We start from the raw sequence: 25,427 nt of genomic DNA, 5'->3' as shown, positions 1-25,427 counted from the left end.
AAGTGCAAAAATTTTTTCCCATTCTGTTGGTTGCCAATTCACTCTAGTGACTGTTTCTTTTGCCATGCAGAAGCTATGGAGTTTGATTAGGTCCCATTTGTCTATTTTGGCTTTTGTTGCCAATGCTTTTGGTGTTTTGGTCATGAAGTCCTTGCCTACTCCTATGTCCTGAATGGTTTTGCCTAGATTTTCTTCTAGGGTTTTTATGGTGCCAGGTCTTATGTTTAAGTCTTTAATCCATCTGGAGTTAATTTTGGATAAGGTGTCAGGGAGGGGTCCAGTTTCTGCTTTCTGCATGTGGCTAGCCAGTCTTCCCAACACCATTTATTAAACAGGGAATCCTTTCCCCATTGCTTGTTTTTGTCAGGTTTATCAAAGATTGTATGGTTGTAGATATGTTGTGTTGCCTCCGATGGCTCTGTTCTGTTCCATTGGTCTATATGTCTGTTTTGGTACCAGTACCATGCTGTTTTGATTACTGTAGCCTTGTAGGATAGTTTGAAGTCCGGTGGTGTGATGCCTCCCGCTGTGTGCTTTTTGCTTAGAATTGACTTGGCTATGTGGGCTCTCTTTTGGTTCCATATGAAGTTCATGGTGGCTTTTTCCAGTTCTGTGAAGAAAGTCAATGGTAGCTTCATGGGGATAGCGTTGATTCTGTAAATTACTTTGGGCAGTATAGCCATTTTCACGATATTAATTCTTCCTAACCATGAACGTGGAATGTTTTTCCATCTGTTTGTGTCCTCTCTTATTTCGTTGAGCAGCGGATTGTAGTTCTCTTTGAAGAGGTCCCTTACATTCCTTGTTAATTGTATTCCTAGGTATTTTATTCTTTTTGTAGCAATTGTGAATGGCAGTTCGTTCTTGATTTGGCTCTCTTTAAGTCTGTTATTGGTGTATAGGAATGCTTGTGATTTTTGCACATTGATTTTACATCCTGAGACTTTGCTGAAGTTGCTTATCAGTTTCAGGAGTTTTTGGGTTGAGACGATGGGGTCTTGTAGGTATACTATCATGTCGTCTGCAAATAGAGACAATTTGGCTTCCTTCTTTCCTATTTGAATACCCTTTATTTCCTTTTCTTGCCTGATTGCTCTGGCTAGAACTTCCAGTACTATATTGAATAGGAGTGGTGAGAGAGGGCATCCTTGTCTAGTGCCAGATTTCAAAGGGAATGCTTCCAGTTTTTGCCCATTCAGTATGATATTGGCTGTTGGTTTGTCATATATAGCTTTTATTGTTTTGAGATACGTTCCATCGATACCGAGTTTATTGAGGGTTTTTAGCATAAAGGGCTGCTGAATTTTGTCAAAGGCCTTCTCCGCATCAATTGAGACAATCATGTGGCTTTTGTTTTTGGTTCTATTTATGTGGTGAATTACATTTATAGACTTGCGTATGTGGAATTAGCCTTGCATCCCTGGGATGAATCCTACTTGATCATGATGGATAAGCTTTTTGATGTGCTGTTGCAATCGGCTTGCCAGTGTTTTATTGAAGATTTTTGTGTCTATGTTCATCATGGATATTGGCCTGAAATTTTCTCTTCTTGTTGAGTCTCTGCCGGGTTTTGGTATCAGGATAATTTTGATCTCATAAAATGATTTGGGAAGGATTCCCTCTTTTTGGATTATTTGGAATAGTTTCAGAAGGAATGGTACCAGCTCCTCTTTATGTGTCTGGTAGAATTCTGCTGTGAACCCATCTGGACCTGGGCTTTTTTTTGTGTGTGTGGTAGGCTTTTAATTGCTGCCTCAACTTCAGACCTTGTTATTGGTCTATTCATAGTTTTGGCTTCCTCCTGGGTTAGGCTTGGGAGGGCACAAGTGTCCAGGAATTTATCCATTTCTTCCAGGTGTACTAGTCTATGTGCATAGAGTTGTTTGTAATATTCTCTAATGATGGTTTGAATTTCTGTGGAATCTGTGGTGATTTCCCCTTTATCGTTTTTTATTGCATCTATTTGGTTATTCTCTCTTTTATTTTTTTATCAGTCTGGCTAGCAGTCTGTCTAGTTTGTCGATCTTTTCAAAAAACCAGCTCTTGGATTTATTGATTTTTTGAAGGGTTTTTCGTGTCTCTATCTCCTTCAGTTCTGCTCTGGTCTTAGTTATTTCTTGTCTTCTGCTAGGTTTTGAGTTTTTTTGATCTTGCTCCTCTAGCTCTTTCAATTTTGATGATAGGGTGTCAATTTTGGATCTCTCCACTCTTCTCATGTGGGCACTTATTGCTATATATTTTCCTCTAGAGACTGCTTTAAATGTGTCCCAGGGATTCTGGTATGTTGTGTCTTCCTTCTTGTTGGTTTCAAACAACTTCTTTATTTCTGCCTTCATTTCATTGTTTATCCAATCAACATTCAAGAGCCAGTTGTTCAGTTTCCATGAAGCTGTGCGGTTCTGAGTTAGTTTCTGAATTCTGAGTTCTAACTTGATTACACTATGGTCTGAGAGACTGTTTGTTATGATTTCAGTTGTTTTACATTTGCTGAGGAGTGCTTTACTTCCAATTATGTGGTCAATTTTAGAGTAGGTGTGATGTGGTGCTGAGAAGAATGTATATTCTGTGGATTTGGGGTGGAGAGTTCTGTAAATGTCTATCAGGTTTGCTTGTTCCAGGTCTGAGTTCAAGCCCTGGATATCCTTGTTAATTTTCTGTCTGGTTGATCTGTCAAATATTGACAGTGGAGTGTTAAAGTCTCCCACTATTATTGTGTGGGAGTCTAAGTCTCTTTGTAAGTCATTAAGAACTTGCCTTATGTATCTGGGTGCTCCTGTATTGGGTCCAAAAATATTTAGGATCGTTAGCTCTTCTTGTTGTATTGATCCTTTTACCATTATGTAATGTCCTTCTTTGTCTCTTTTGATCTTTGTTGCTTTAAAGTCTATTTTATCAGAGATGAGAATTGCAACTCCTGCATTTTTTTGCTCTCCGTTTGCTTGGTAAATCTTCCTCCATCCCTTTATTTTGAGCCTTTGTGTATCCTTGCATGTGAGATGGGTTTCCTGGATAAGCACACCGATGGGTTTTGGCTTTTTATCCAATTTGCCAGTCTGTGTCTTTTGATTGGTGCATTTAGCCCATTTACATTAGGGTTAATATTGTTATGTGTGAATTTGATACTGCCATTTTGATGCTAGCTGGCTGTTTTGCCCATTAGTTGATGCAGATTCTTCATTTTATTGATGCTCTTTAGCATTTGGTATGTTTTTGGAATGGCCGGTACTGGTTGTTTCTTTCTGCGTGTAGTGTCTCTTTCAGAAGCTCTTGTAAAGCAGGCCTGGTGGTGACAAAATCTCTGAGTACGTGCTTGTTCACAAAGGATTTTATTTTTCCTTCACTTATGAAGCTCAGTTTGGCTAGATATGAAATTCTGGGTTGAAAGGTCTTTTCTTTAAGAATGTTGAATATTGGCCCCCACTCTCTTCTGGCTTGTAGGGTTTCTGCTGAGAGATCTGCTGTGAGTCTGATGGTCTTCCCTTTGTGGGTGACCCGACCTTTGTCTCTGTCTGCCCTTAGCATTTTCTCCTTCATTTCAACCCTGGTGAATCTGACGATTGGTGCCTTGTGCTTGCTCTTCTTGTGGAATATCTTTGTGGTGCTCTCTGTATTTCCTGGACTTGAATATTGGCCTGCCTTGCTAGGTTGGGGAAATTTTCCTGGATAATATCCTGAAGAGTATTTTCCAGCTTGGATTCATTCTCTTTGACACATTCTGGTACACCTATCAAACATAGATTAGGTCTCTTCACATAGTCCCACATTTCTTGGAGACTTTGTTTATTCCTTTTTATGTTTTATTCAGTTGTTGAAGCTTATGCATGTTTCACGAAGTTCTTGTGTTGTGTTTTTCACTGTTTTCAATTCACTCATATTCCTCTCTAAATTGTCTATTCTTGTTATCATTTCCTTAAACCTTTTTTCAAATCTTTTTTCAAGGTTCTTAGTTTCTTTGCATTGAGTTAGAACATGTTCTTTTAGCTCATGGAAGTTTCTCATTACCCACCTTCTGAAGTCTGATTCCATCATTTTGTCACCGTCATTCTCTGTCCAGCTTTGTTCCCTTGCTGGTGAGGAGTTGTGGTTCCTTGTAGGAGGCGAGATGTTCCAGTTTCGGGTGTTTTCCTCCTTTTTGTGCTGGTTTCTTCCCATCTTTGTGGATTTATTCACCTGTCATCTGAGTGGTTGCTGATTTTCCAATTGGGTCTCTGAGTGGATGTCCAGATTGTTGATGATGAAGTATTTCTGTTTCTTAGTTTTCCTTGTAACAGTCTGGCCCCACTGCTGTAGGACTGCTGAGGTCCACTCCAGGCCCTGCTTGCCTGGGGAACTCCTGTAACAGCTGCGGAACTGTGAGGGTTGCTACCAGATTCTTCTTCTGCTATCTTTGTTCCTGAATGATGCCCGCCAAATGTCAGTCTGATCAGTCCTTTGTGAGGTGACTCTTTGGATATACAGGGGTCAGGGAGCTGCTTGAGGAGACAGTCTATACTTTTTAGGAGCTCTAGTGCTTAGCTGTGAGCTCCATTGTTCATTCAGGGCTGCTAGGCAGGTACGTTTATGTCTGCTGCAGCAGAACTCATAAAGCCCCCCTTTTTTTTCCTCAGGTGCTCTGTCCCAGGGAGTTAGGGCTTTATTTATGAGTATCTGTTGCACTTTCCTGCCCAGCGAGGAGGCAGTCTAGTCACTGCCTGCCTGTGGTGGCTATGATGAGCTGCCATGGGCTCTGCCCTGTTGCCGTGGGCTCTGCCCTGCTGCCATGTATAATTCCCTGTAGTCCTGTTTATATGGGTGTGGTTAGAACTGCAGTGGCGATGGTGGCCCGCCTCTGTAGTGGTGGACTCTCTCTGTTATGGCGGGTTGCGTCGGCAATGGCAGGCTGCATCAGCAATGGCAGTGTACCTCCGTAGGGGTCAAGTGCCTCGGTAATGGCGGACGCCCCTCCCCCACAGAGCTGCACTGTCCTGTGTTCAGCTGTACTTGCCATGAAGCTCTCAACCCCGAGTGTTTCCAATTGCTGTTTTGTTTGTTTTTGTGGGGGTGGGACCCACCGAGCCTGACCACCTGGCTCCCTCACTCAGAGCCCCCATTTTTTTTTTTAAGTTGAATGGTTCACTGTCTCCCAGGTGTTCCAGTCGCCTGCTGCAAGGGTGCCGGGATCTGTGTGATTTCCTGTGCAGTGACCCACTGCGCCGGCTCAAACCACGTTGCTGCCCGAGAATCTCCTGGCCTGGCTTTCTGTTTAAGTCCCGTTTAATGAGATAAATGTGCTAATCTGCCTTCCGAAATCTCCAATTGCCGGTTTAACCGGGCAACCAAACTAGTGTATTTTGTACAGAGTGTCTCTGCACTGCGGCCTCAGCCCAAACAGCCACACCGGCCCAAACTGCCGTGCCGGCCCAAACTGCCACGCTGGCGGCCTGTGGGGCTCTTACACCTGGGAATCTCCTGGTCTGTGGGCAATAACGATCCATATGGAAATGCGGCGTCCACTCACCCTTTGCGGATTCACTGGGAGCTGCAATCCTGAGTTGGTCCTACAGCACCATCTTCCCAGTCTACCCTGAACAAAAATGGTTATTTCTTTTTCTATTTAGGTTAATAGATCCAAATGCTTAGGCCTCCAACCCAGAGCTGGTATCTTGGCAGAGTTCAGGAACAGGTGTTCATTCTCACTTCCTCTCTCTGCTTGCCTCAATCTGTAGATGTGTTTGGCATATTTAGTAGAGGGACTGGATTTCCATGGGATTGTGCAATAACATCTTGAGTATAATGTATCATGAAATTGAAGAATTTTTCTGATAAATGTGTTTCTTAAATCTGAGGGAATCCATTTTGTGGTGTCCAGGGATATGACTAAGCAATTCCTTAGCAGTATTCCACAGTTTAAGTCCTTGAAATATTTTTTAGCCAACAGTAAGAGGCTAAGCTGGCAGAGAACCAAGCCAAACCACCTCAGCTTCAGGTTTTTGTGCATGTGTGTGTGTGTGTGTCTGTGTCTTAAAGTACTTAAAAAATTCTGAGAACAGAGCTATTTCATAGCAATCTAATACTTGCAGACTCTATGGTAAGATGTTTAATTAGAGTTAAAAGAACTAGTTGAGGCCTCCAGCATCAGGTGATAGAGTGAAAACAGATTATAGAATCTCTCTCTCTCTTTCTCTCAGAACTAAAAACAAGGGCTGCCAACAACAAGAAACATTAGCTCCCTCCTTTCTAGTAATAAGTCAGCAAGGAAATAAGGAGAAGACTGTAACCTAATATTGTGGACATTAAATGACAAAGCATGCATGCACATGTGTGTACACATGTGCAGGTGCACACACACACGTACACATATAATGCTGGCTCAGAAAAAAACAGATCTTGGAGTGGCACAGTGTAGCTTCTAACCCTGAGCTCCCTCCCTACCCCTGGAACCTTACTGGTGAATTACTGAAATCTTAAGACCTCACTATGGTCTTTGAATTTAGAGAGAAAATAACTAAATGACTATTCTTATTTTTCTTATTTTTGTCTGAAGGGTAGTGGATTTGGTATTGGACAGAAGTGGGCTGCTTCTTTCTGACACCACATGTATCAGTAAAGATACTACATTGCATATAAACTCATTAAAAAGGGGAGTCTTGTCTCATTTGTTCACACTGCTTATTTCTAGCACCTAGATTAGAATAGTGCCTTGCAAAGGAGAGGGACTCAATAAAAATTTGCTGAATGATTAAAAAAAAATCATACACTGTTTCCCTTCAGGATGGACATGTATTCTGATTAAAGAGAGGGATTAAAATGTAGTTCAAAACATCTAATGAATCCCAGGGAGGGATGGGAGGGGGGTGGGGTGGAGGGAGGGAGGGAGGGAGGGAGGGAGGGAGAGAGAGAGAGAGAGAGAGAGAGAGAGAGATAGAGAGAGAGAGAGAGAGAGAGAGAGAAACCAAGAGTGCAGAGCCCAGAGGTTCTAACAAAGATGTCACACAGCTTCACAGAGCTTCCCTTCCCTCTTTACTCCCTGCACCATTTCCTTAGGCCGCAGTTAAGTAGATGATATCCAAAATCAAGTTCTCTAACCATAACTTCGGGGAAAACATTAGTCAGTAAGTCACCTATACTAGATAGAACAGGGAAGGTCTGGGTAAAGCTGTTCAGGTATGAATAAGATGGGGGAAGCCAGTGACAAACATCCAAACAAGCCAAGGCAATGCTCCCAGATAAAAACAAACAAAATCAATCAACCTTAAAAGAAAGGAACATAGCATGCGAAAGAAAGATAAAACTTCCACTTTTAAAGAAAACATAGTCCAAAGAGCAAAACAAAATTCCTCAGAAGTGCTTTGTACTATGAATCAAGTTAATGAGAACATGAACTCAGAAAAACAAGAGCTCAAAGATGAGTTGACAGAACCACAGGAAGGTTACAGAACTGAGGAAGCTGAGTACAGAAACAATATTATAGAGTGATTTTTTAAAAGGTGACAGGGCAAGGAACAAAATAAACATGGCTGCAAATAAAATTACTGGCCTTGAGGAATGACTTGTAGATACAAGGGACCAAAGGAATTAGAAGGTGACAGATTGGAGTTCAGAAACACTTAACATGAGGAAATTGATGTCCCTGAAGGAGAAGTTTCAGTAAATGTAACAGGAAAAGTATTCACAAATACCATGCAGGAAATTTCACCAAAGAGAAAGAATAACCACATCTGTAGATTGACAGAGCACACACATTTTAGGAAACATTGATAACAGCATGCTTAACCCAGTCCTGATTGAATACTTAAAATTCAAGAACAAAGACATTCCTTGGGAATTTGAGCCAAAAAAAAAAAAAAAAAATCACATTGGATAAAGCAAAAATTAGACTGGCTTCAAATGTCTCCATAACTATATTCAATGCAAGAGCAATATGTATACCAACCAACATGTCAAGACAGATATTCTACCATGAAGGAATTTCAGTCAAGACTGACATATAATTGGGTCTTGTGAACTTCTGGCCAGCATGGTTAGTAATGATGGTGTAGTCAACTTTAGAACAGCTACACTAGCAGTTTCCAAAGTGTGACCTTTTAACTCCAGTGAAGTGTTCCTTGAACAAGGAAACTCTGGTCAAACAGTTCAGAAGCACAGACTCTCTAAATGGCACACCTTAGAAATTTATAAAACACAGCAGCATATAAAAGACTCCAAGACATTAATGAAAAAGCGGCAGATCTCATTTGGAGAAAGTTTGATCTATCGCAATGGAGGGGAAAAAGATTTAGTAACTCAAAATAGCAATCAATCCAAGAACAATTCATATTCCTTTGCCTACTTCCTCCTCCTCAACTAATGAAATTTTATTATTTATTCATTTATTTATTTTAAAGCAATACAATCTTAAAATCCGGTTTCAGGAATAAAAAAGTAGAGTGGTAGCTGTAGGTCTACTTTGAAAGTACTAACAATACATTCTCTCTTAAAGCAGCCATGTCAAATCTTTAAGTATGGCTCAATTTCACACCTGCTTTGTTTAAAGGAAAGCATCTTTATGAAGGCTGCATTCCCACTGTAGAACCCTGGAAGTGGCAGGACTTTAGCTCGGTATTAAATGAGAGAAATTTTAGGAGATATTCTGAAGCTTTAACACTGTTTTCTTCCTTAGGGAACCAGGAACGGTGTAACTGAGAAGGCAAAGGAGTACATAGCTTTTATTCCAGAAGAAAAACAATGCCACTATGCAAACTTTTTCCTACTTCTCAGTATTTCTTCCATTTACATAAGCATAGTTTACGATAGTGTACAATGCCCCTCTATTTAGATTACAAACCACTGCTTTAGAATGGTGGAAGACTTTACTCTCTACTCACATCATACATATCTCTCTTGTTCTCTTTGAACTGGAAAAACTGCTTTAATTCCAGACTGACTTGTTTCTGTTTCACTACCTCCTTGTCAGAGGACAGAAGTGTGCCAGGAATGTGGAATGAAAAAGCTGGAGGGAATTTTCAGCTTTGAGATAGTGTTATATTTGTCTGTCCTTCTAAGATACTGCCCAGAGCTGACTGAGGTGAGAGAGTGGGTTGAAGAGTAACTGAGGTCAAAGATTTTCAAGCAGTAAAGAAGGGAGGGATCTATAAACTGGAATGCAGGTATAGGATACAGTAATTGCCAGGATATGCTGCCCTCTTCAGGGTTTTTAAGGAAAAACTCACCAGTTAAAATTGGCTGAACATTTAAAAGTCTAACATACCAACGTGGCAAGGATGTGAGCAATAGCAAAGCTCACATACTTCTGGTTGGGGTGTTATTTAATACATCTAGGGAATTTTAAAATGTGCATACCCTACATTCTAACAATCCCACTCTTACATAAATATCTAGAGATACTCATCCACATCTGCATAAGGAGATACACTGCATTGTCTGTGACAGCAAGAGATTAGAAATAACTAAAAAATTCATTAGCAGATGAACTGGGATATTTACCTACCATGATATGTTATACAGTAATAAAAAGTAACAGCATTAATTTAATCAACATGGATACATCTCAAGAGAAATAGGGAGTCAAGTTGCAGAAGAATATATGATAAACGTTATATAAAGCTTGAAAATGCACAAAATACAATAAAGTGCCATTTATATATCCAAAAACACAAAAAATCAAAATTGTTTGTGTGTGTCGTAAAAACATACATTGGAATGACAAACAAAATGAGAAAACAGGATTGGGAATAATAAATTCAAGACAACAGTTACTTCTGAGAAGAGAATGGGAGAAAGGAGATTAAGAGGACACAGGATATTTTGATTATATATGTTAGGTTTTATTTCTTTAATGTGGTAGGTACAAGTCTTCATTATATTATTATTTATACTTATTATTGCGACCTCAAATATTTCATTAAAAAAATTGAGGAACTCCAAGTCAAATTCAACTAAAATGTATGAAGTGCCTGCCATGTAGATATCACAGTGCTCTTCCACATCTGGCAGCGTGACAGCCAACACTGGAGAAGTCTATGCTTATAAATGTAATTGAATCCCATTATCTGGCAACTTCTGCATTGTACCTTCAGATCCTTTGTTAGTCAGTGTGATCCCACCTGATCTGCTGCTGGATACTGTGAGCTCACCACTATGACTGATGAATTCGTGGAGAAAGTGGAAGGCGAATAAAAGCAAGGTAGATTATTATGATTTAGGTAAACGGAAATTAAGCTCATTTGTAATTCTGTTTTCTAAGTGAATTCAGCTTCCTTCTTTCTACATCTCACATTTTTTTCTCAAAAATTTCTCAACAACTCTGTGACAGGAATGTGAGTAGAAATTTAAAAATTCTTAGTTATAGACTCATTAGTGCCTTTGGCATTGAGAAAAGGCAAAACTTTCTATTGGTTTTATTTGGCCTAAAATAAGTAAGACTCGGTGGCCAATGACTGGGATGTGTGAGCTGGAGCTAGATGTTCACTTCTGAGGCACCCATAGGGGAAGAAGGTACTACCCTCTATCAGCGGCTGTCAGCTCTGATGTTCACTTCTGAGGCACCCATAGGGGAAGAAGGTACTACCCTCTATCAGCGGCTGTTAGCTCTGGCTTTACAGTATAACCACCTGAGTTTTAAAATCTACTGACCCCTTGGCTATTCCCCCAGAAATTCTGAATTAGCTGTTCTAGGGTGGGGCCTCAGATGTTCATATTTTACAAATATCACTTCCCAGGTGATTCTCATCTGCATACAGTATTGAGAACCACTCTTATCTCTCATGTTCTGATATACCTGATACTGACCAAATTTCAGGGCCATTGGTTACCATGGTTGGGACAGTTACTGCTGGACTTTCTTGTCAAGTTTGTGATATGATGGGAGAAATCTTGGATAGATATTTGTTTCCACCAATTCTCTCTCTCTTTTAAAAATTATTTATTATTATTATTATTTTTTGACACAGGGTCTCGATATGTTTCTCAGGCTGGAGTGCAGTGGCTATTTGCAGGCGCGAACCCACTACTGATCAGCACAGGGGCTTTAACCTGCTCCATTTCCAACTTGGGCCAGTTGACCCCTCCTTAGACAACCTGGTTTTCCTGTCCCCCACTCCCAGGAGGTCACCATATTGATGCTGAACTGCAGATACCTGATCAGCATAGCACATGATATCCCAGAACTCCTAAGCTCAAGCGATCCTCTCACCTTAGCCTCCCGAGTAGCTGGGACTACAGGCATGCACCACCACACCTGGCAGTTTCCACTAATTCTCTCTCTACTCAGACATCTTTGAGGTGTCACTTGTTGCCCAAACTCTGCTGGAGAATATTCGCTGTGCCTTGGCTCTTTCTCCATTCTTTTCTGCCAGGCCAGGTGTTTTGGAAACAGGCAGGGCGGTGGGGTGGCGAAGTTACCCACAAGGTCACAAAGATAATTGGTTGTACTGTCTTAATAGGTCTGGGCTTTTCAAATTCTTGGCCAGCCTCTTGACTTACAAGTTGGTTAAAAGAATTATAAATCAATTCTTTTAAGCCTCTCCCTAACCAAAACCCCATTGGAGAGATTGTCAATCACATAATAAAACCCCATGAATTTGAGAACTAAGAAGTTATTTTAACCTTCCATTCAGTGAACATTTTTAACAACACCTTATCAGATGATCATTCGCGAACCAACTGTTAGTGCTGGGACTATGAGTAGCAGCAGTCACTGTTCCAGCCCTTGCTGATTGACTAGTGATTACAGGGACAGCCTTGTAACCAGGTAATTAAATAGGGCGTGAGACATCTAAGAGTACCTGTACACGTTCTATACACAAGTCATAAACATTGGAAAGAGGACACTTTGTGTAGATCCGCTTTGTAGGAGAGTCTTTCACAGAGGGAGTGATGGCAGAGTAAGGTTTTTGAGCTTTGTCTTCAGTGTGTGTTCCCAGCATTGTCTGGGAGCTGGTTAGAAATGCAGAATGTCAGGCCCCATCCTAGACTCACAGAAGTAACATCTTCTTTTTAACAAGATTCTCAGGACATGATACACAGAGGAAAAGCAGAAAAGCACAACTTTAGAGGTTCTCCACGTTGAAGTGAGGGGTGGGAGTGGGGGGCTACAAGGATGACAGTTCAGGGAGAGCACTGACACCGACCAAAGCTCCCCAGTGTGAAATGCATGGTGTTATTACTGCTGCAGCATAGGGTAAATGACGCCATTTACAAGTGATGCCATTTGGAGAGGCAGGCCTGGGCCTTGTCATGAAAGGGCTTGCAGAGCATTCTAAGGAATTTGGATTTCACCATGAAGGTAGTGAGAAGCTAATTAAAACCAATTAAGCATTGAAAACAGGAGAGTGGCATAATGAGATTTTTGCTTTAGGACGAGGCCATTGGCAATAACGTCAAGGCAGGAGCCAAGAGGGCTGGGCTTTGGGAGGCTGTTGTCATCAGTAGGGAAGTGGTGAATGCCTAAACCAAGGCTGGCCTCAGGAAAGAAGAAGAGGTAGAGATAGGAGAGATACTTAGGAGGAATGGGCAAAAGGGCATATTACTAAATGACATTCCACATTTCCTTAAAAATCCTTTCAGAAATACATTGTATGCAACTGGATGAAGAAAAACCAACCAACTGACCAACTAACCAACAACCAGCAAACAGAAAACCCAAACTCTTAATCACCAAATCCTAAATAAATGTAAAATTTAAGAACACATGATTAAGAGGAAGACACAGGTTTCAATGACAAATTGTAAAAGCAGGGAAGACTAAATGAATATGTTCATTGTTCCATTGCTTTTTTGCTACCTCAAATCGTCAGAGATGCTTTTGATAACTGACAACTGATAACAACTGATAACCAACATTGATGCATGCTTTACAGTTTAGAGTAAGTTAAAAATATATCAGATATTATAGGAAATTTGAAGAAGAGAACACACATACATATACACACACATTTTAGGATTTTCATTGTATTTTTGCTATTTATGACTACACAGGGTTTCAAATAGTTTTCTTACTGACCAAAAAAGAAGCTATTCTTTTATATTTCATTGAAAATATAATCATTTTTAAGAGTATATTGTATCTTTTATATCTTCTTTATCAATAGTGTGTAATGGAACTTATTAGTCTCAAACTTTTCTTTCAAAGCAGAAGTGAATTTCAGATAGTTTGCTGCATGAAATATTAACATGGCTGATTATTTTTTACTCGTTCTTTTAGCAAAAAAATTAGACTTAGCTTTTTCCTTACATTTTTAGATTTTAATCAATAATATAAATTATGTATGAGAAGCCTTAGTATATTATTAGCTGAGTTTTTGAAAGATATTTGGTAAAGCCAGAAACTAAATTACCAATGGTCGCATTTTTCTATGAGTCATATTTTTTAATATTTGAAAAAACAGTGATCATCTGTTGTTTTACTACAATAACATGAATATAAACCTAAACTCTATTTAGAAGAGGATCTGTACATAAATAAAATGTCAAAATGTTAATGCAGATAAGGTTGTATGTTTCCAAGAAGCATCTGAACATGAGATGAAAATGGCAAAGATGTTCAACTTTTTGTGTTTGCCTTTAGGTCTTCCTGCCATCCTTTCTCCAAGGGGCTTCCAGGCAAATATCTACCATACCTTTTGTTTCATGAGACCTAAATGGTTGTGACTGTGACACAGTTTCTTATTCAATTTCTTGAACTTGTTTCTCTGCCTTGCCTTGTTTCTTTCTATCTGCCTTGCTGTCAGCAGCTCAAACTTGGCCTTCATGTTTGAAGTTTTTTTCCTCAATAGAACGTTCTTTGGATTTGAAATGGAACTCCTTTAATAGTAATTTACACTCCCACAAGCTAAAACAAAAATGATTCTCAGTGTAGATGGGACTATGCCACTCCACAGTTTAGTTGCACTGCTAATGTAAACAGCTTTGTTATTAAACGCTCGGAGAAAGCTGAACTTGTAAAGCCTGGCTTGGATCCTAGTTGCAAATGGGTAGGTAGGTAGACTTTGAAACTTTAGCTAGAAGTACTAGTTCTGTGGCCGCATTACTCAGCACTTTCTTTCTACAAGGACATTCTTAAAAAACAGTGTTCTCTGCCATTAACTGTAAACTGGAAAATTGGCTTAATTTTGGCAGCATCTATTAACATTTAAAATGCATATTCTCTTTCACTCAGAAATTCTGCTTATAGGAATTGATGTTATAGATTCCCTTGCCTAAGTATAAGCTATGTATAAAGGGTTTCAAAATAGTATTTTTTATGAAGGCAAAAACTCTACATATACTTTACATGTCTACTACTGGAGAATGATTAAGAAATTCTGGTCCATTCACTCAAGGGAATCATAGGCAACTATGTGCTATTATACAAAAATATTTAACTGTCAAAAACGGATTTACTTGGTGGGGCTTTACTGTCTCCTACTTTCCAGCACCTTCCTTTCTTTAATATGAAAAATCGATATTCTATTTTATGTAAGTATTTTGCAATAGAGCTTCAAGACCGTCTTTCCAACCAGATTGGAAGGAGGGTGGGGTCCCTCCTATATCAACATTATGGTGCTATCACTATAGCTGTTACATGAAAAAGTAAAATAGTATGATAATATTTATACATAACATAAATCCATGCATACATATGTATGAAAAATTTCTGAAAGGTTACACATGCAACACTTTAACATTGGTTATCTCCAAATGGAAGGATTGGGTAGGGCAGGGGAGGATTGCAGTTCTAGTCTGCTTTTACTTCTCTGTCATAAACACAGATTACTTTTATAACTTAAACAAACAAACAAAAATTGTAAATAAGCAAGCAAATAATTCTATATAAATAAGTAAATAAAACGGAGAATATATAAAGGAGCAGTTACCTAAGTCCTTTGGGTACAGGTAACCTAACAAGGCTCTGCAAAAAAACACAGGTACACAGGTACTTGTGTTTTCTGTGGTGAGCCATGAGACCAGGGATTTGTCTCTTTTGCACATCACTGTATCCCTACTGGAGAAATCGTTTTTTTGAGTCCAACTGTCACTTAATTCTTGAGGACCCTGAAGATTATGCTTTATGTCTGGCAGGGACAGCAAGTATCACCTCCTCCCAGGAGCCTGTTGTGATTCTTGTAGCCCTCATTGGTCTGCTTTCTTCCCACTCCTATTACAAAGAATTAATTGCTTTTGAGTCTGTGCCTTTCTGCCTTTTATTTATATTAATTGTATTCCTTTTATCTTCAGGCAATTGATGGCAAGAAAAAAAGAGGTCTTCAATTCCATTGCAGCTGCTCCCGTCAGAATGTTCCCTTTATCACCTTGCAGATCTACTGATAAGGAATACAGGTTTTACTTCTCTAGCAAGATTGCAGGCATAGGACTTCTTTGTGCAATAAAGAAGAGAAGATTACACAGAGAGTGCCAAATTGCATAGAATCGGACACTCCTAGTGAGCAGCTGCAACTCTCCTGGGAGATTTATGCTTCAGGATAAAGTCCCAACTTCTTAGTGCAACATATAAGGATCCAATGTGTTCCCACCTGCCAACACATACATATACACACACACACAAACACACTCAGACTCTTCATCTGCTGCCACTTCCTGGTACACACCCAATCTGGCTTCACCTAATTACTTGTCTTCCTGGTATGCACAATGCATTCTTATACTCCAGTAATTTGTACCAACTGCAATTCAGTTGCATTCAGAATGCAATTAACCCACATTCATTTTCTCCTTCCTTTGCATTTTGATTTAATGATGCTTGACTCTAAATAGCTTCTCCTATAGGAAGGGAAAAATAGACTCCAGCAAGACAATTGGAGGATGGGCAAACTCCAATAACGTTTTACAATTTTATGGGCTTATAGTGAGTGTTCTGTGTTATTTTCACTGGGGTGTACTCCAGGTGAGTCACTGTAGCAGTCCCAGCCTAAACTGTAAACAAAAATGCATATTTGCCTTCCTTACCTATATGGAAGAGAATTGCTAGGCTTATAGAGGAAAAGAGATAGTTATGGTTTAACATTTAATTTTTGGTTTTGCTGATAGAGGTTGAAGTTATTTTTTTCTTCCTATTTTTATTTGTACCTTACTATTTAGGATTGCAATTATCAGAGGGTTTGTCCTTATAATCTAACAGAGAATTAAGAGAGAGTATTCAAACTCTCTCTTAGATTAATTCTTGATTTAAAATTTAGCCTTTGAGCATGAGACAAGGTTTAAAAACTTGCAAAGAATTAACTACTCCAGAGTATTTTATACAACACAGAAGCAAGACAATATATCAATCCCATTCACACATAGCATGTGCCTAGGGTATCTGAAATTCTCTACTTAGCAAATATCATGTCATGATACAAACAGCTGTTTGGCATATTATGATCTGGCTACTTACTGTATTGGCTTTAAATGTAGTGAGACGTGACACAACATCAAATATTTAAAGGCACAAAGTTGTTTCCAGCTCAGTTACAAATTTAGATGGGAAATATCCTATTTGGTATGAAAATAGTTGAGCAGACAGATCTTGTGGTTTACTGGCTATTTGAGTTAAATTTGAGCCCCTTGGAGTATTTTCACTTGTTGCTCTGGAGACAAGAGCTTGACAGTCAAGTCAAGGGAATAACTGTGCTGGGAGAAAACTCGTAAATCACATATGAAGAGGGTCCTTCAAACACAGCACAGTGTGAGCCAAGATCATGGCGGCTTCTTTCTTCAATGGAGGAAAAATCTGAGTACCTTATTGGAAAAGGTTGGGTGGCAGCTTCATTGAATGCCTTGAAATGGAAGGATAACCTCTCCTTTAATGTTGCCATTCTGAGTTAGCATACATGACTTATCTTCAGAACCAGAGACTTTTTCTATTCAGTCTGAAGTTAGTGTTCTCAAATTTGAGCCCATGAGCTTCTTTCTCTCCTCCCTTATCTTTCCACAATAATAAAAAAGGCTAAAGATAAAGGCAGGGGAAGTGTTCCACTTCAGTAGTGATCAAAGGCATAGTTAAACTGAGACTGATGTTTTGGTCTATCAAATTGGTAAAGGGTTTTAAAAAATTATATGATGTTCATTGCTGGTCAAAAAGTATGGCATTATACTCAGATGGAAGGGTAACAATGTAAAATGTTAATTTTTCTGGAGAGGAATTTGGCACATCAAAGCCTTAAGATATGCATAATATTTTATCAGAAAAACTATCTCCTAAGAAAAGTAATTAAGGATATGAGCAAAGATTTAGTAACAACGATGTTAACTGCAGTGTGGCTTCTAATACAGAAAAACTCAAAATCATTAACGACAGTGGTACACTAGGTAGCTGGTCAGACATAAGCAAGGTAGGAGAGACCTTCCGCTGCCCCACCCCATGAATGTCAGGCAACCATCAGGCAATGGTCAGGCAAGTATTAACTGCCTTTCTAAAATAATAACTGGCTGCAGACAGCACTAGGGAAAGGCAGTCTCCCAATAGACAGAAAAACCTGAGACTGGTGATCAACTTCCTGATAAGATCTCAGGAGTTGGGGGAGTGGGCGGAAGCATGCAAACTAAGAGGCAAGATGGCGGAGTCTAACTGGGATATTACCTTATAGGAACACGTGACTGGTAAGGGAAGAGAGCCTCGAGTAAGCACGTGTACAACTCCAGTGGACACATTGTGCATGTAGCTCCTCCTAAGCACTGGCGGGCCACGGTGCATGCGGACAGCCCACTTAAGGGAAGACTCAGGGAGAAGGGTCAAAAGACCCTGGAAGCATGCCAGTGTATCAAACCCCAAGTCAAAAAGTCAAACTGCATTTGATCTTTCAAATCACCTGTGTGGCCCTCTTCCAAGCTTTTAAATAAACTTTCACTCCTGGTCAAAAACTTGTCTCAGTCTCTCACTCTGCCTTATACCAGTCTGTCGAATTCTTTCTTCTGAGGAGGAGAGAACTGAGACTTGTTCTGCTGCAGACTTGTATGGATTCACTACTGCTAACATACTGTGGTTCTGTGTGACACAGATATGTTCCCTAGTCGTAAGACACCTCTACACCTCACTTTCTTCAGCAGAGGCATTCAATCCTCATACATGGTTTCCTTCTCCCTTTTTGCTTTCCTGCTTACTAACCAACTGCCAGAATGATTCCTCTCTGCCATAGTGGCTCTACTCCCCTTGGCTGATCTCTCAGCTCAGCCTGATGGGCGGGAAGGACCTTGGAGTCTGCACCAAGTAGGAGTAGGACTGAGGCACTAACAACCCTCCTGGACAGGTGACGTAGGGTTACAGCTTAACACTGTGCAATGTCTGGTGTTTCCTCTGCTTTTGCAACTAACATCAGCTCTTCCCCAAGAACCTGCACTACCTAGTCTGTTTTCTTTGTGTGCATTCTGCAATGGCCTTGCACATCCACCAGACTGTCTGCCTTAGGGGCAAGTCTGTGTTTTTCTGTAGTTTCACTTCACATATTAAAACACACAATCCCTATTATTTGTGTACCCGCAGCTCTTGCTGCGTTTGCTTGGCAGCAAAGATATGGGTTCCCCTGCAGTTGTCCTCTGAGATTATACTTGTTTTTACCTAAAGAGTTCAGATGACCTCCAACCCTTCCCCATCTGTTGGCCCATTGCCCAGACAGACACTAATGGGAACCCTGGCTCCGCCAGCTCCTATGACTTACCACACACTTTTCTTCTCTGTTATGCTCCAATGGCAACTTTTTGGTGGCTTTTGAAGCAGTTTGTCCACCTGCATAAGGCATCAGTCTGTGGTCCTTTAAGGATCCCAGCTAGTTGCTTTCTTTGACGTAGCAAGTATGTTAGTGGCAGTGAATCCATACAGGTCTGCGACAACCTCAATTCTTGCCTCTTCAGAAGAAAGAATTTGGCCAAGGAGCATAAAGCAGAGTGAGGAATTGAGGCAAGTTTTAGAGCAGGAGTGAAAGTTTAATTAACAAAAATTTAGAGCAGGAATGAAAAGAAGTGAAGTACACTTGGAAGAGGGCCAAACAGGTGACTTGAAAGATCAGGTGCATGAGGTGTTATAGGTTGGCATACTTCCAGGGTCTTGTGTCCCTTCTTCCCTGATTCTTCCCTTGGGTGGGCTGTCTGCATGCACAGTGGCCTGCTAGCATGTGGGAGAGCTGCCTGCACAGTGGGTTTACTGGGGTTGTACACATGCTTACTTGAGGTGTTCTTCCCTTACCAGTGGAGTGGTTTATTACGATTTAAGTTTGTGTCGCTAGTGATAAGTGGAAAAGAGGGATGAGGAAGGGGCTTTATTGACCCAACCAGAAACAGAAAATAAGACCCATGATTGAATTCTCACCCTTGGACACCCCTGATTCTGTGAATGACTTGATGACTGTGAGAGAAAAATTGCATTGAACTCCAACACAATCAATAGATGAATAAGCAAGTAAGGTATTTCTTTAGCAATAGTTCATATTGCTGCAAAATTAAGACAATGTAATTTGTACCCTGTGAATATACATGATCAACCTATTATTCTCTTTTAGCAACATGAAACTTATTCTCTCAGTTTTCTTCCTGTGGCTAATGTGCAAAACAGTGGAATAGAGTGCTTCAGGGATTTAAACCTTGAGGATGATGAAAATTATTTTGTTAACACAGCCTTTATAAAAACACTCAGGCATTTCAAAATAACTTTTGAAATGGCCACGAGGATATGGGCAATAAAAGAACACAGCATTAATTCCTCCCATCCCAAAAGTGTAAGACATTATTCGAAGTGAAAATGAACAGAGTAAGAAAATGAAAAAAAAATTAGAGTGATACTTTCTTTCTTTCATTTTTTTCTTTATCAATGCAAATGTTCATGTTTTCATCTCTGTAGGATTCTTTCCTTGCTGCATTCCACAAGCCCAGAGAAACTTGCTGGAACTCATACAAAATCCTCTCCTACTACCATATTAGGAATCAAAATGTGTAGCAGAAACCCACTGCCAAGCCGAAATCATCAACAGGGAATGTCTATGCCTTCAAGCCAAATGAGTGCAGAAAAAATGATCAAGGCAGCAAAGTAAATAATAAAACTGAGAACTGGCTTTAGATTATGGTCTTGTCATGTATCCTACTCTCTAATAAGGCTGTGATGGAAATTTTTCTACCTCTTAACCATTCAGGAATAAGAACCTAGTAAGGTTTAATTTTACTGTGAATAAAATTCGCTCTAGGTTACAGGTAGAACAAAGCGAAGTAATATATCTTTGCCGTATTAACTATATCAAAAATGTTATATAATTGCATGGCTTATAAATCTTCTGCCATAATACAAAACTGATACTGCAGTACTTTAAAATTTAGAATTTTTCTGTTTTCAAATTTGGTATAAAAAAGTCTGTGAGTGTGTGGCAGTTACTGGAAAACTTTCCGGTTACATTGTTTTTGCTCCAAGTGAAATTGATTAAGATTAATTATATTTTCCTTTTTTTTAATATGGCACTTGATCCATCATATGATTCACTAGAAATAAATTTTTAATTAATATGTGCACCAAATTAATAGATGTTTCAAACCACAACATGGTGCCTCTGGAATCATAGCAAGGGACAGGATAGGAAGTTATATTATGAAGGCTTAGCAATTATCTAGTGGATTAAACAGACCATTGTGGAACTAACTGCTTGCTTTATTAAGAGAGTAATAATTACACCTGAGGATGTAATGCTGGACCGATGAGAAATCTGATCTTGCTGCCACTTTTCTTGAGTTTTAAAGGAGGCAGAGGTAAGAAATGAGATCTGAGAACAGAAGGTTCCATAAATCAGTACCACAGATGACAGGAGCAGGGATAAGTGCATAATTGTAGACTCAGGATAAAGCAAAAAATTCAGAGCTATTACAAAGTAATTTGTGTGCCATAACTCTTGAGGAAATTATAATTATCAGAGAAGTAATAGACTCATAGTCAAACAGCTTCTGACCATATTACTTGGACAAAAAAAAAAAAAAAAAAGAAAGAAATCTGGTCTAGAAAATTTGGAGGTGCCAAGACAAACTCAAAGAAATGAAGTAAAATCAGCCAAAATGTCCTTTCTTGTATTTTTATAGCATGTCATATATATGAGTTTTCCTGGATGTTATCTTACTTAACCCTTTGTTAAGTCTGTGAAGAAGACTTCCTTCTCCCCTGAATCCACGAGAGCATGCGTTGAATCACATCGCTAAATGACTTGCTCAAAGTCTCAGTAAGAAAGAACATTGGATCTCTAATCCTTGCTCCTTCCAATAAACCCACTATGCCAATCTAAGTGGGCAATCTGTTTATTTCCTGGAGGGCTCCTCATTTCCTCTGCAGTGAGGCTTAGTAACAGCTCCCCACCGTGTTCACTTGGTTGTTCAGCCTTCAATTTGAGCAATTTCTAGTTCTTCAATAGTTGTGAGATTCAGCAAGGTCTGGGATCTTGGGCATATTGTTTAGCTACCTTGGTTTGGTGAAGCAAAACTGCAGGCCAGAACTGACAATCAATCGATGGGAAATCTCTGTTAGGACTAGAAAGGGGTGTCCAGATCCTTGGCCGCTACTGCCATCTCCTGTTCAGAGCAGCTCACCCAGGATCGCCTGTGCATACATTTGCTTTAAATTCAACTGTAAAACCCAGGCTAACTGATTCCAGGTGAGAGTCAGGAACATTCCCCATGCATTTAAGGTTCTCCACTTAGCCTGTTCTGGAAGCAATGTCTTTTGGTGGTGGTCAATGTTAGAAGACAGTTTGAACAGGATTAAGAGGATAAAACTGTTGTTTGTATGAGGAGGGCCTGGGAAGAAGTAACAATACAGAAGGGATGTGGTCGAGGATAGAAGGAAAGAAGACAGCAATGTCCTTCTCCTGTGGGTTTATTGGAGAAAGGACAGCCACAACCACTCTAAAACTAAAACCTTCTTCGCTTGACTGTGTGCAAAAGAGTTGTAGAAACCATAGAAAATTACATCCTCTTCCGAATTTAGGAGGGGCCACTAAATAGGCTTTGATGTGTCTCAGAATTACAGACTCTGTGCTGTAGATACACCTTACTTAAAAGTGAGGTCAAAAATTGGGATGGAGGTGATTCACAAAGAAGACTGTACCTTCTCAGGGCTTACTATGTGCATTTCTGAGAATGTGACAATCAGAGCTATCCCAATGGTATGACAAAAGGGGACAACTATCCCAGGTCTCAAAATTTCTTTGGCTCTCATGGCTTCCCAACAAATGGCGGGTAAGCAACTCCAGAGGGTGGTCAGATCACTTAGTTCTGGTGGGGAAGTGAGACAAAACTGTGGTGGGATTACCACTTGATGCTAAAGAATCATGGTAGGTGGCAGGGTCCTACCTCTCTCATCAAGACCCTTCCCATATTTGTAAGATGGCATATTTTCTTTTTATAACTGTAAGAGACTATTCTTATGAATCTATTTTCCTTTCAAGATAAATGATGCTGAATTTGTTTGTTTCACTGAAATAATATTAGTGGGACAAGTACACAGAGTATAATTAGTCACAAATAACAGATCACCCGGGGGAGTTCTAGTGATAAATCCAGAAAAAAGAGTGAATCATGGAGGAGAAAAAAGAATACAAATTACTTATTTGTCAGAACCAGGGCTAAGCACTGTCACATGTCATCTTAACACTTACTATAGCCCGATGAAACAAGCATTATTATCCCTTTTTAACAGATAGAGAAATTGAGGCTTAAAACCATTAATTGACTTTTCCAGGGTCATAGTGATAGAAAGTGATAATGTCAGGATTTGAATCAAGGTCTTTATGACTTCCGAAACAGGGTGGTTAACCTCTACACCAGAATAAAAATGGCTGCAGTAATAAAAATAGCCAACATTCTAAGAGTGCTGCCATGTGCCATACGCTTTTCAAGGACTTTCAAATATTAACTCACTTTCTTTCTCACCACAATTCTGTGAGATAGGTACCATTATGATCAATGTTTTATAGAAAAATACAGATAATTTAAGAACTTCCCCAAGATTATACCACTATTCAGTGGCAGAACTGGTATTCAAACTCAGTCTGACACTGAAGTCTGTGCTAATTGGTGAAAACTATCAGAAGCAGCAACTAGAGATCAGAGTGAGTGACACTTAAGTGCTCAGTGTTTCTAACATCAGTTTTCTGTTACTGTCTAATGTGGACAAGACCTTAAAAAGTAGCATGAGAATAATGATAGTGCTGGATCTGGTTCTAGCTTTATCTTTTGGTTCTCTTCAAACCCTTTTGGAATAAGTTAAGCTTCATTTCTGCTGCCACCAACTTGGGCATGAGATTGATTTATGTAGCAGAATCTTTGGAACTTTCAGAAAGTGTATAGAATAAGGTGGAAATCAGGGCACATAACATTGAAAAAGATATATGGGGCTGGGCCGGGTGGCTCATGCCTGCAATCCCAGCACTTTGGGAGGCTGAGGCAGGTGGATTATGAGATCAGGAGATTGAGACCAGCCTGGCTAACATGGTGAAACCCCATCTCTACTAAAAAAATACAAAAAATTAGCTGGGCATGGTGGCACGCTCCTGTAGTCCCAGCTACTTGAGAGGCTGAGGCAGGAGAATTGCTTGAACCTGGGAGGTGGAGGCTGCAGTGAGCCGAGGTCACACCACTGCACTCCAGCATGGATGACAGAGCAAGACTCTGTCTCAAAAAAAAAAAATATATATATATATATATGTAAGCAGACACTGTGTTTTGTAGACAGAGATGCACCCACGTCAGATCTGTAGTTTTTGACTTTTCTCAGGGGCTTGGGGCCTATAACATGTAACCCTTAGGAGCTCAGACACACTATCTTGCCCCAAGGGCCACCTCTGTGCTTGGGGTAGTGCTTAACCTGCTGCTTAACCTGCATCATAACGTAGCACAACTTGTGACTGTTGTTTAGGAAGTGTCTGACCACCTGTTTATCATGTTTTTTTCTTTCATGAAGGCTATTACAAACTAAGCCATCATAAGAGGATGCATTACCTAGACCTTCATGTTCTCATGCCAGAATTATATTAACAATGCTCCACTTGGTCCTACTGACTCCATTTCTCCTCTTTCAGTTCCACATTAATTTTTTTTAAACTATTACTTTCCTATGTCATTCTTATACTTAAGAGCCAGCCATGATGATCTTGTCCCTCTAGTTCTCATGTAGCCTTTTAGACAAAAGTGGACCGGTGACTCTCCAGTTAATAAGATCTAAGGAAAGTCTGAGTGGATTTCTGAGAAACCTTTTGCTTTACTGATAAGGAGGAAAAACTTGGTTGGGACAGCTATTGTCTTCAACTGCACCATGAGGAGATAATCACAGGAACAGGAGCCAACATACTAAGGACAGAGGAGCTGAAAAGAAGGCAAAAACACAGGTCTCTGATGGCATCATAGAGTAGGCAAACCATTCTGCATTCTGATTTCTTGTTACATGTCAAAAATAATTCTCAAGTTGCTTACTCTACTGTTTACACTGGGTTTTCTGTTACTTGCAGCCCAATGCATTCTTAACTGAAATATATATTGCTTAGGGTATATCCCATCTGTGAAGACTTAAGGGCAGGGGTCGATGAATACTTGTGGTCAGAAATTTATTTGTCAAACTCCAGTATAATTTCTGAGATATAGCAAGGGTCATAAAATATTTGTTAATGATCTATTTTTGTAATCCTCACAGCTGAGGTGATATTAGGAACTTCTAAAATTCTAGTTAAATTAATCAAATTTTAAACTATAATCCTTTGATTAGGAAGGCACCCATTGAAAAATCCAATAAGAACTCTAGGTATTGTTTATTTCTGCCTGTTTGGAATTTTGGGGATTAACAATTTTTATGAAAAGTATAATTTTGATTCTGTGAGCTTCTATGATTTAAATAAGTGGCAAGATTGCACAAGAGTATATGGAGGCTTTGCAGACTTCATTTTATCAGGAGGGAACAAAGGCAAATTCAGATCAAGTATCTCCAATGCTTTGGAAAATGCTAATGACAAGCATTTTCTTTATTTAAAAATGATAGAGCACTAGCTTCCAGCAATGGGACAGCCCTTGTTCATTTGGAAAAGACAAACATCAACTTCCCAATCAATGGCCTGCTGATATAATTGCTCAGTGTGAGAATGTTCTCTATTCCATCTGGACACAGTTAAATAGTGCAACTTATAAGTAGCTTTGAAGCTTCACTCACATAGAAGCTGCCCTAATGTATTAACCTTCAGGTTGTCATTATGTGACAATGATACAAATAGGGTACATCTAGATCCAAGTCCAATAATCAAATACACTCCTTGGCGATCTTTTTCTTGATAGCTGATATAAAAAAATTAGGCTCCACAAATAAACATTTTTCCCTAAAGGCCTGGGAAATTCTTGTCTTATAGTTTACATAAGTAATTATGAGTGTTAGTTCTTGTTGCATTATGCAATGTGATCTAGCATCTTATGTGCTGAGAACTGTGCTCGGCGAGTCACGTAAGCTTCCTGGAGATAGGCTTTACCTTTAGAGA

General features: G+C 39.7%; 1 protein-coding gene across 48 annotated transcripts in view; it reads right to left on the bottom strand.

The window, feature by feature from the left end:
* The window catches only part of SYT1 (synaptotagmin 1), a 583,472-nt gene that overhangs the window by 32,182 nt on the left and 525,863 nt on the right, over positions 1-25,427 (bottom strand). The gene's annotated exons all lie outside the window — the stretch shown is intronic.

The sequence above is a fragment of the Callithrix jacchus genome, chromosome 9, assembly GCF_049354715.1.
Source record: "Callithrix jacchus isolate 240 chromosome 9, calJac240_pri, whole genome shotgun sequence".
In the NCBI taxonomy this organism is placed as follows: Eukaryota; Metazoa; Chordata; class Mammalia; order Primates; family Cebidae; genus Callithrix; species Callithrix jacchus.
The sequence above is the reverse complement of the archived record's forward strand: the minus strand, read 5'-3'. Positions and strand labels throughout refer to the sequence as shown.